Below are 11,879 nucleotides of genomic sequence, written 5' to 3'. Positions count from 1 at the left end.
GTCTATGTAAAATAAAAAGGAACATCAAATGTGGTATTGCTTACAGGTTTACCCATTTTATCACAAATATATATTTTCATATCTGTCCAAAATATTTCGCTATGTAAACAATCTCAAAATAAATGCTCTATAGTCTCATTTTCCAATTCACAAAAGCTGTATTGCAAAATGTGACATTTTAGCACTTAAAGATGCAATGAGTCCTAGATCATGTGATTGGGGTGTCATGATGTTTTGACTGCAGTGAGAGAGGCCCAACTCAGCGGGGGGCTCAAGATGGCGGCATGAGTGGGTGAGGAACAATTTTAGGGTTTTCTCACAAAGTTTATAGTTTTAGACTGCAGTTGCAACTTGTTTGGTTTTTCACAATAAAATCTAACCATACAATGTAGATATATAGATATATACAATGTAGATATTTTGAATAATTTTGTAATTAATCAAACCATTGAATTATATTTTTGACAATTTCCAACGAACAAGCTAGCTATCAAAAAGTTTCAGCGTGTGTAGTTAAGTTAGCCTGCTAACGTCTTCATAGCCTACTAACGTCTTCATAGCTAGTAGCATGTAATCAGGACATGACCAAACTGTTGCTGAGATAATGGATGTTGAACCTTCCAAGGAGAAAAGAGGCATTGTTGAAACTCACTCATATGCTTGCAGTGTAAAAAAGGGGGGTGAATGTGATTCATACCCGAATACCCCAACCAAGTGGCAACTTCCAAAGTAGCTGAGAAATGAACCATCAATGAGCCAGCTACAGGACAACATCGTCCGCATCCTCACGGCTAAAATCAAAGAGAGCGCAGATGACATCATGAATTTGGTGTAAAAGAACAGTATCAGCATCGTTAACCTGAAGATAGCGACTGATTTCAGTGTTGAGGAAGTAAAAACTCTGAAGCAGCAGAACGCGACATTGAAAATTCAGGTTGCAAAGCAGGAGAAGAAACTCACTGAAATGGAGTCAAAGGTAAACGAGAATGACCGGTATAGTCGGAGATGGAGTCTTCGAATTTATGGATTAGCAGAAAAATCTGACAAGAACATCAAAGCAAGATTGAAGGATATTTGCAGGGCAATAGTCCCGGAGGAGAAGCTAAATGTTGTTGCAGGTTCTCTGGATCTAGTGCACCGCCTGGGTAGGCTGAGAGATGGGGGAAAACAACCAGCCACCACGACCAGTGAACATGAGATTCATCTCCAGGACAGCGAGGGATATGACATGGAAAAGTACAAAGAAAATTATTATTTAAAAAGAACAACCAGAGGTTCAAGGAGGATCTGACAGCATTTGACAAAGAAGCTTGGAATTTTCTGTGGCCGACGATTGAGAGAGCAAGGAAGGAAGGGAAAAGTGCATACTTTGCGGGAGCCAAGGCTTTTGTTAATGGAAGGGATTTCACGCTGACGCCTAGTTTGTTGACTGCTGGATTTATCAAGTGAGTTGTGCAGGACTGAGTTTTATTTGCATCTGATAAAACATATTTCTTGAGGAAAGAGTATTGTGTGAGCCTTTTATATATATATATATATATATTATATATATATATTTATTATTATTTTATGACAGGGAAATTCACACTGACATTTAATGTTGGCTTGATGGCTATTTGATTTACCAATCCATGGAACAATGTTATTTGCAATTGTATAAAAATATATATATATATAGTTTAGGTAAACCACTTGCGTGGTGCAAAGGACTGTTTTTATTTGCAACTAGTAAGAATTTTTCTTTTTGTGAGAACTCGATTCATGTGAATGTATACAAGTTTAATATTCCTCATATATTCACTGTGATAGTAAATGTCCAGTTCTGTTTTTTCTATTAATGCCAGGGGAATCCGTAATATTTTGAAAAGGAAATCTTTATTTTTCTACTGTAAGGGTAAGAGTGCCAACTTTTATTTAATTAAAGAAACTCATGCCTGTTCCACAGATACTGCGTTTTGGAAGTGTCAATGGGGGAATGATATTTGGTTTTCATTTGGTACTAATCGGTCAGCAGGTGTCGCTATTTTAAAAGGCAACTTTAAGGGTCATATATTGAGTCATGAAGCAGATAATACAGGGAGATTGGTTAATCTATTGGTAGATGTCAACCACATTCAATTCATTGTTGTAAATACTTATGCTTCCAATAACAAGTCAAGTAACGGTATTTTATTTTGAGACATTGAGAGGAAAATAAGTAAAATTATGTCTAAATTTCCATTGGCCAAAGTAATATTGGGTGGAGATTTTAATACAGTATTACATGATAATCTAGATAGATGGCCTCTAAGGATAGGAATTATGTTTGTGAGATAAGGAATATAAGTCTAAGGTTAGGTGTTCTAGATATATGAAGACATAAGAACCCAGATAAGATTATGTTTACATGGAGTACCAAAGATGTATCTATACAATCACATATTGTTTTCTGAAGATATGGCTGACAGGATTGAAACATCGATTTTAACAGACCACAAAGGGATATCAATAACGATAAATATCCATGGTTTGTCAAGAAAAAAATGGTACTTAAGGTTGCTGGAAAATGAACAAGACTTTACTAGAGAATTAAGTATTTAAGAAGGAAGTAGCAGGAATTATTGATAAATACTGGAATTGTGCCTGTGTTTTGAATACTTTTGGAAGTTACTGGGACCTAATGAAATTTGATCAAGGCTTTTGGCTATTTCAATGGGGTAAGAAATTGCTTGTGCCAAGAGAGAGAAAGAATAACATCATAAAGGGAAAAATGGATTATACTAAAAAAACTGAACTAACTAATCAGGGATTACTGGAGCTATCATCATTGCAAATAAAGTTAGACTGTATCTACGAGGAAAAGGCCCGGGGAGCGTTTGTAGGATCAAGACGAAAATGGATGGAAGAGGGAGAGAAAAATACAAAATATTTCTTTAATTTAGAAAAAAAAGGCAGGCGAAAAGACTTCCATATTTAAATTAATGATTAATAATACTCCCAATGAAAATCCTAAATATATCTCTCAGCATGTTGCCCAGTTTGATCAGAATCTGTATACATCAGCCCAGCCAACTTCCAATATGGATATTTTCTTAGACAATGTAGCCAACATTGCTAAGAAGATAGATAATGATTTCAGGCATTTTTGTGATGATGAGTTATCTGAAATTGAGATAAGACTGTAGCTTTGAGGAAAATAGGTCCCCTGGAAATAATGGTTTAATAAGCGAGTTTTATAAAGCATTCAATGATAAATTGATTCCTTTCATTCTTGCTATGTTTCAAGAATCAATAGAAAAAGGGGAGTTACCGGCTTCCTTAAAGCAAGGTGTAATTACTTTGATTCCCAAACCTAATAAGGATACTCTTTATATAGACAACTGGAGACCCATTAGCCTGTTGAATAATGATGGGAAATTATTTGCCCTTGTATTTGCTAAGAAGGTGAAACAAGGCTTGCATCATATAATTGATGAAGAACAATCTGGTTTTATGCATGGTCGACGCATTCGTAATAACATCAGGTTTATCTTAGATATGATTGACTATAATGGCCTCATCCTTGATGATAGTTTTCTTATGTTTGTTGATTTTTATAAAGCTTTTGACACTGTAGAACATGAGTTTATGTTCAAAGCAATACGTTTTTGGGGGTTTGGAGACTATTTTCTGAAAGCAGTCCAAACTTTATATAGTGGTTGTACTAGCTCTGTAAAACTAGCTCACGGGACATCCCAAAGATTTGATATTGGCCGTGGCATTAGGCAGGGCTGCCCTTTTTTTTTATTGGTTACTGAAATTAGGGCTCTACATATCAATAAAGGATATTTTCAAGCTGTTTCAGCACTTGGCAATGAATTTAAACTATGTCAACTGGCTGACGATACCACCATATTTTTAAGAGACAGGAATGAGGTTTCTAAAGCAGTTTCCTGTATTGAAGACTTTTCCTTAGTTTCGGGTTTGAAAATTAATATCAATAAGTCAGTCTTATTTCCACACAAGGATTGTGTTTTACAGGAAGTATATGGTATCCCAATTAAAGATAAGGTTACTTATCTTGGAATTGTTATATGCAAGGATGAAAGACAAAGGAGTGAATTGAACTTTAACTCCATTGAGAAAACAAAGAAGAAATTGAACCTCTGGTTGATGAGAGATATTTCGTTATACGGTCAGGTTTTATTATCCAAAGCTGAAGGGTTATCCAGATCAGTTTATATCTCGTTATCACTTGAATTATCCCCTAAAATTGTAAAGGATTTAGATAAGATTATTTATAATTTTATTTGGAGGAACAAGCCTCACTATCTACGAAAATATATTCTCACTAATACCCAAGAACAAGGAGGTCTTGAGGTTTTAGATTTCAATACTCTAAATAATACTTTTAAAATAAATTGGATTCTGAAGTATGTTAAGAACCAGAACAGTATTTGGAATGTCTTCTCTAAGTATTTATTTGACTGTTGGTGGTTTAGAATTTTTGCTTCGATGTAATTTTGATGTGGATAAAATCCCAGTCAAGTTGGCAAAATTCCATAAGCAGGCAATTTTAGCTTGGATGTTAGTCTGGAACAACAAAGATTTATGATTTAAACATAAGTCTCTCTTTTTTTCATAACTGGTTTGAGAACAAAATATTTTGTTTGGTCAGTTACTGAATGAGGATGTATACAGTGCCTTGCGAAAGTATTCGGCCCCCTTGAACTTTGCGACCTTTTGCCACATTTCAGGCTTCAAACATAAAGATATAAAACTGTATTTTTTTGTGAAGAATCAACAACAAGTGGGACACAATCATGAAGTGGAACGACATTTATTGGATATTTCAAACTTTTTTAACAAATCAAAAACTGAAGAATTGGGCGTGCAAAATTATTCAGCCCCTTTAATTTCAGTGCAGCAAACTCTCCAGAAGTTCAGTGAGGATCTCTGAATGATCCAATGTTGACCTAAATGACTAATGATGATAAATACAATCCACCTGTGTGTAATCAAGTCTCCGTATAAATGCACCTGCACTGTGATAGTCTTAGAGGTCAGTTAAAAGCGCAGAGAGCATCATGAAGAACAAGGAACACACCAGGCAGGTCCGAGATACTGTTTTATAGTTTTATATCTTTATGTTTGAAGCCTGAAATGTGGCAAAAGGTCGCAAAGTTCAAGGGGGCCGAACACTTTCGCAAGGCACTGTATCTACTCTCATATGGGGAAATCTTGATAAGTTTAATATTCCAATAACACCGAAAGAATATCTCTTTTAAATTCCTCTGTGGTTGATGTAAGTAACTACGATGTACATGAAAATATATTAATTGGCAATATTAACATCAAAGATAAATGTAGTAATAAACAGATTAGGAATATTGTTTGTGATACTACAATTCCCTCTGCAAGATTATTTTGGTCAGAAAACTATGGTGATATACAATGAGGGAAAGCATGGAAAATTGCTCACAAATATTGTATCAGTAACAAGGTAAAGGAAGGAAGGAAGGAAAAAATAGGACTGGTTGTACTATTTAATGGTTTTGATATAATGATTTATTTCTGAAATTCTGACAGATAAAGATGTAGAATATTTAATTTAACTTCTAATAGTACTAGGTAAATTTCATATTTGCAAATGGTCTAACTCAAAACCTAACTTTTTTCACTTTATAAATGAATTTAAACAATATAGCACCACTAACTAAAATGAAAAACAAAAAGGCAATTAAAACTTGTTGTATTATTAATGATTATGATTAGCTTGTTGAGGAGTCCTGGCAATGTAAATCATTTGTATGTATGCTTGTTTGCATGTGACTATTCCTCTTTTGTTTGTTGATATTTGTTGTCAAAAAATACATTTAAAAAAAAGGCTCAGCCGAAAATCTGTCTCCCTCCAGCAGGTGGCGTTTTCATTGGTTCACCCACCAAGGAAGAAGTTTTTGTATCAAATCAAATCAAATCAAATTTTATTTGTCACATACACATGGTTAGCAGATGTTAATGCGAGTGTAGCGAAATGCTTGTGCTTCTAGTTCCGACAATGCAGTGATAACCAACAAGTAATCTAACTAACAATTCCAAAACTACTGTCTTATACACAGTGTAAGGGGATAAGGAATATGTACAAAGGATATATGAATGAGTGATGGTACAGAGCAGCATACAGTAGATGGTATCGAGTACAGTATATACATATGAGATGAGTATGTAAACAAAGTGGCATAGTTAAAGTGGCTAGTGACATAAGAATGCAGTCGATGATCTAGAGTACAGTATATACATATGCATATGAGATGAATAATGTAGGGTAAGTAACATTATATAAGGTAGCATTGTTTAAAGTGGCTAGTGATATATTTACATCATTTCCCATCAATTCCCATTATTAAAGTGGCTGGAGTTGGGTCAGTGTCAATGACAGTGTGTTGGCAGCAGCCACTCAATGTTAGTGATTGCTGTTTAACAGTCTGATGGCCTTGAGATAGAAGCTGTTTTTCAGTCTCTCGGTCCCAGCTTTGATGCACCTGTACTGACCTCGCCTTCTGGATGATAGCGGGGTGAACAGGCAGTGGTTCGGTGGTTGATGTCCTTGATGATCTTTATGGCCTTCCTGTAACATCGGGTGGTGTAGGTGTCCTGGAGGGCAGGTAGTTTGCCCCCGGTGATGCGTTGTGCAGACCTCACTACCCTCTGGAGAGCCTTACGGTTGAGGGCGGAGCAGTTGCCGTACCAGGCGGTGATACAGCCCGCCAGGATGCTCTCGATTGTGCATCTGTAGAAGTTTGTGAGTGCTTTTGGTGACAAGCCGAATTTCTTCAGCCTCCTGAGGTTGAGGCGCTGCTGCGCCTTCTTCACGACGCTGTCAGTGTGAGTGGACCAATTCAGTTTGTCTGTGATGTGTATGCCGAGGAACTTAAAACTTGCTACCCTCTCCACTACTGTTCCATCGATGTGGATAGGGGGGTGTTCCCTCTGCTGTTTCCTGAAGTCCACAATCATCTCCTTAGTTTTGTTGACGTTGAGTGTGAGGTTATTTTCCTGACACCACACTCCGAGGGCCCTCACCTCCTCCCTGTAGGCCGTCTCGTCGTTGTTGGTAATCAAGCCTACCACTGTTGTGTCGTCCGCAAACTTGATGATTGAGTTGGAGGCGTGCGTGGCCACGCAGTCGTGGGTGAACAGGGAGTACAGGAGAGGGCTCAGAACGCACCCTTGTGGGGCCCCAGTGTTGAGGATCAGCGGGGTGGAGATGTTGTTGCCTACCCTCACCACCTGGGGGCGGCCTGTCAGGAAGTCCAGTACCCAATTGCACAGGGCGGGGTCGAGACCCAGGGTCTCGAGCTTGATGACGAGCTTGGAGGGTACTATGGTATTGAATGCCGAGCTGTAGTCGATGAACAGCATTCTCACATAGGTATTCCTCTTGTCCAGGTGGGTTAGGGCAGTGTGGTTGAGATTGCATCGTCTGTGGACCTATTTGGGCGGTAAGCAAATTGGAGTGGGTCTAGGGTGTCAGGTAGGGTGGAGGTGATATGGTCCTTGACTAGTCTCTCAAAGCACTTCATGATGACGGAAGTGAGTGCTACGGGCGGTAGTCGTTTAGCTCAGTTACCTTAGCTTTCTTGGGAACAGGAACAATGGTGGCCCTCTTGAAGCATGTGGGAACAGCAGACTGGTATAGGGATTGATTGAATATGTCCGTAAACACACCGGCCAGCTGGTCTGCGCATGCTCTGAGGGCGCGGCTGGGGATGCCGTCTGGGCCTGCAGCCTTGCGAGGGTTAACACGTTTAAATGTCTTACTCACCTCGGCTGCAGTGAAGGAGAGACCGCATGTTTTCGTTGCAGGCCGTGTCAGTGGCACTGTATTGTCCTCAAAGCGGGCAAAAAGTGATTTAGTCTGCCTGGGAGCAAGACATCCTGGTCCGTGACTGGGCTGGGTTTCTTCTTGTAGTCCGTGATTGACTGTAGACCCTGCCACATGCCTCTTGTGTCTGAGCCATTGAATTGAGATTCCACTTTGTCTCTGTACTGACGCTTAGCTTGTTTAATAGCCTTGCGGAGGGAATAGCTGCATTGTTTATATTCGGACATATTACCAGACACCTTGCCCTGATTAAAAGCAGTGGTTCGCGCTTTCAGTTTCACGCGAATGCTGCCATCAATCCAAGGTTTCTGGTTTGGGAATGTTTTTATCGTTGCTATGGGAACGACATCTTCGACGCACGTTCTAATGAACTCGCACACCGAATCAGCGTATTCGTCAATATTTCCATCTGACGCAATACGAAACATGTCCCAGTCCACGTGATGGAAGCAGTCTTGGAGTGTGGAGTCAGCTTGGTCTGACCAGCGTTGGACAGACCTCAGCGTGGGAGCCTCTTGTTTTAGTTTCTGCCTGTAGGCAGGGATCAGCAAAATGGAGTCGTGGTCAGCTTTTCCGAAAGGGGGCGGGGCAGGGCCTTATATGCGTCGCGGAAGTTAGAGTAACAATGATCCAAGGTTTTACCACCCCTGGTTGCGCAATCGATATGCTGGTAAAATTTAGGGAGTCTTGTTTTCAGATTAGCTTTGTTAAAATCCCCAGCTACAATGAATGCAGCCTCCGGATAAATGGTTTCCAGTTTGCAAAGAGTTAAATAAAGTTCGTTCAGAGCCATCGACGTGTCTGCTTGGGGGGGGATATATACGGCTGTGATTATAATCGAGGAGAATTCTCTTGGAAGATAATGCGGTCTACATTTGATTGTGAGGAATTCTAAATCAGGTGAACAGAAGGATTTGAGTTCCTGTATGTTTCCTTCATCACACCATGTCTCGTTAGTCATGAGGCATACGCCCCCGCCACTCTTCTTACCAGAAAGATGTTTGTTTCTGTCGGCGCGATGCGTGGAGAAACCCGTTGGCTGCACCGCCTCGGATAGCGTCTTCCCAGTAAGCCATGTTTCCGTGAAGCAGAGAACGTTGCAGTCTCTGATGTCCCTCTGGAATGCTACCCTTGCTCGGATTTCGTCAACCTTGTTGTCAAGAGACTGGACATTGGCAAGAAGAATGCTGGGGAGTGGTGCGCGATGTGCCCTTTTTCGGAGTCTGACCAGAACACCGCCTCGTTTCCCTCTTTTTTGGAGTCGTTCCTTTAACTTAGCAGGTTAAGATGAGTTCAAATGCAAAAAAAAAGCTACTTATGACGTTAATTTGACAAAAGATGGATCCCTTCTAGCCATGACCATATACAGTGGATATGTACAAATGTATTTAGAGTCTCTCTCTAGCCAATTAACTGTACAATGTACACACAAAGATTTTCAGTTTGTAATTGTGTAATATGGGGTGTAGGAGACGTGTTTATTTCAACATTATAAAGAACAACTTTAATAAACATTAGTGATGAGCAATTAATACTTATTGAGGTTTGTTTTGGTTCGATTATTAAAAAATAATCACTGATTTAGCTTTAAAAGAAAACAAAGTACACTGCATTATGAGGATTGAATGCTGTAACACAGAATAAAACAATTAATAAAAGTTCCACGATGGAACTACGATGGTAGTGACTGCCCATTGCTGCTTATTAATTATTAACCATTATTATTCACATTACTTTACTTTAATAAAATATTTGTTGTTGTGTAAATTACATTAATTTGTTTAATCTGATGACTATTATTTAATTCCAAGTCATCGTCTCATCTCTATAGAGCTGCTGCCTATGCTATCTGACGAAACCACTATTTTAGTAGTTTTAAACAGAAATGCACTTTGATGGTTCTTTGCTCAGTCGATTGATAGTGTTTGCCTGGAGTTTAACACCCTCTGCCAGTTCCAACTGTAAAACATCATAAAACAATAACTCGAATGAAATACATAAAAAAATAAGCCAGTTCCACATGATTTTGGGACTTTAGAAGCTGTGGTCAAAATGTGCTCTTTGTACAGTACTGTAGTAGTTATCAACAATGTATTCAAACTTTCCTTTGTGATGGACAGAAACTTAGTTTTTTGTATATTAGATTTTTTTATTTTATTACATCAATACAGTATTTTAATATTAGGATTTGCTCTGACCTCCAGTTTGTGTGCACCTGTTCTAAAAAAACTTGCCTTGTTAGCACAATCTTCCCCAGTATGTCTTTGATAGGGGTGTGCCGAGTATTTGGAGTATTGCTGAGTATTAGGACTTTGCAGAACACATATGTATGGATTATTAACATCATTATCCTGTGATTGTAAAAAGTTTTTGAAAACAGAATTTCTCAAGTCGACCTCAAATTTAACAAAACATTGTTTTTGACATTGTCACATAAGTCGCCATTGATGATGGATGTAGTCCTATCCCCCAGCACTAGTGGTAACTATACAACTCTTATCTCCTTCTTTCTCTCTCTGTCCCCTTCACTTTGTCACTCTCCCCTTTCTATCTTTCTCCCACCTTTCTAAGTATAGTATATTATATTTGAGTTTTGGACTTAGTCAAGCATATGTTCTCTGCCTAACTCTCAGATTCACTTTTAAATGCTTTGTTCATCAATTATTATCTTGAAATGTAAACTGTTGTATTGCCTTCTTTAATGTTTTCATCAATTATGTTCATCAAAAAAATATGTTTAATTAATCTCACTAGAAAATGTTCCTTCACCAGAGACCGTTTTTAGATTGGTTGGATAAGTATTTAGATTAGCTCATCAGCGAATTCTTCTTCTCCCTCTCCCATAGAAACCCCATTTCATAAATATCATATCACATCATAAATACCTTTGAAAGACACCACCGGTGCCTTCAATCACTGCGTTCATCCACCTCTGGCCTGCTCGCCTCCCTACCACTGAGGAAGTCCAGTTCCCGCTCAGCCCAGTCAAAACTGTTCGCTGCTCTGGCCCCCCAATGGTGGAACAAACTCCCTCACGACGCCAGGACAGCGGAGTCAATCACCACCTTCCGGAGACACCTGAAACCCCACCTCTTTAAGGAATACCTAGGATAGGATAAAGTAATCCTCCTCAACCCCCTCCCCCCTTAAAAGTCTTAGATGCACTATTGTAAAGTGGCTGTTCCACTGGATGTCATAAGGTGAAAGCACCAATTTGTAAGTCGCTCTGGATAAGAGCGTCTGCTAAATGACTTAAATGTAAATGTAGTTAAAATCTCGATAAGATTACTTTGCTAAAATATTTACCTAGCCTAATATTTTTTTCCCAATGATGTCGGTTATTTTTTCATTAAAATCCAGGAAGCAATTTTCGATTAATCCGCGCAGAGCCGCGACTTGGGTCAGAGTCAAAACTTACTTACTCTTCCTCTTGGTTCAAAGATTTGTATCAACCAGATGACACAAACTGAAGAAAACATTAGCTCTAATAGATTGATTTTTGTAACATGTTTTAAAGCAAAACAGATCGTTTTTGGGCAATTCAATGACGAGACAACATTTGTTGCATAAAGTGAGGATAAAAACATATCGTTTTTCATACATTCTAGATAAAATCGTAATTGTCGCATTTTGAAATAAAATAGCAGAAATCTAAATACTGATCCAACTAACCTGAAAACTCTCTGGTAAAGGCTAATTCCTAAGCAAATGTTCTAAGGAGGTTAAAAGTATTTTTCGATGATCCACCCCTTTATGTAAATAAATGTATTTGAATCTCGTAGTCCTTTCTGCCATGACTCAAGTTGTTCGCTTGCTGTACTTCTTTAGATAGTTTTAGTAGTTAACGAGAAATAGTTCCGTGAATGTGTTTTGCATAATCCAATATGGCGCTCTCTAAAATTATAACACTTATAAGACAAGTTATCATTGTAATACAATATTCATTAAACATTTACATTAAATTAAGCAAAACTGCACATGCATACAGTATTTTTCTGCTTGCTGTATTGTTACAATGTTAATACACCTGCTTTTC

Source organism: Oncorhynchus nerka, linkage group LG16 (assembly GCF_034236695.1).
Source record: "Oncorhynchus nerka isolate Pitt River linkage group LG16, Oner_Uvic_2.0, whole genome shotgun sequence".
In the NCBI taxonomy this organism is placed as follows: domain Eukaryota; kingdom Metazoa; phylum Chordata; class Actinopteri; order Salmoniformes; family Salmonidae; genus Oncorhynchus; species Oncorhynchus nerka.
The sequence above is the reverse complement of the archived record's forward strand: the minus strand, read 5'-3'. Positions refer to the sequence as shown.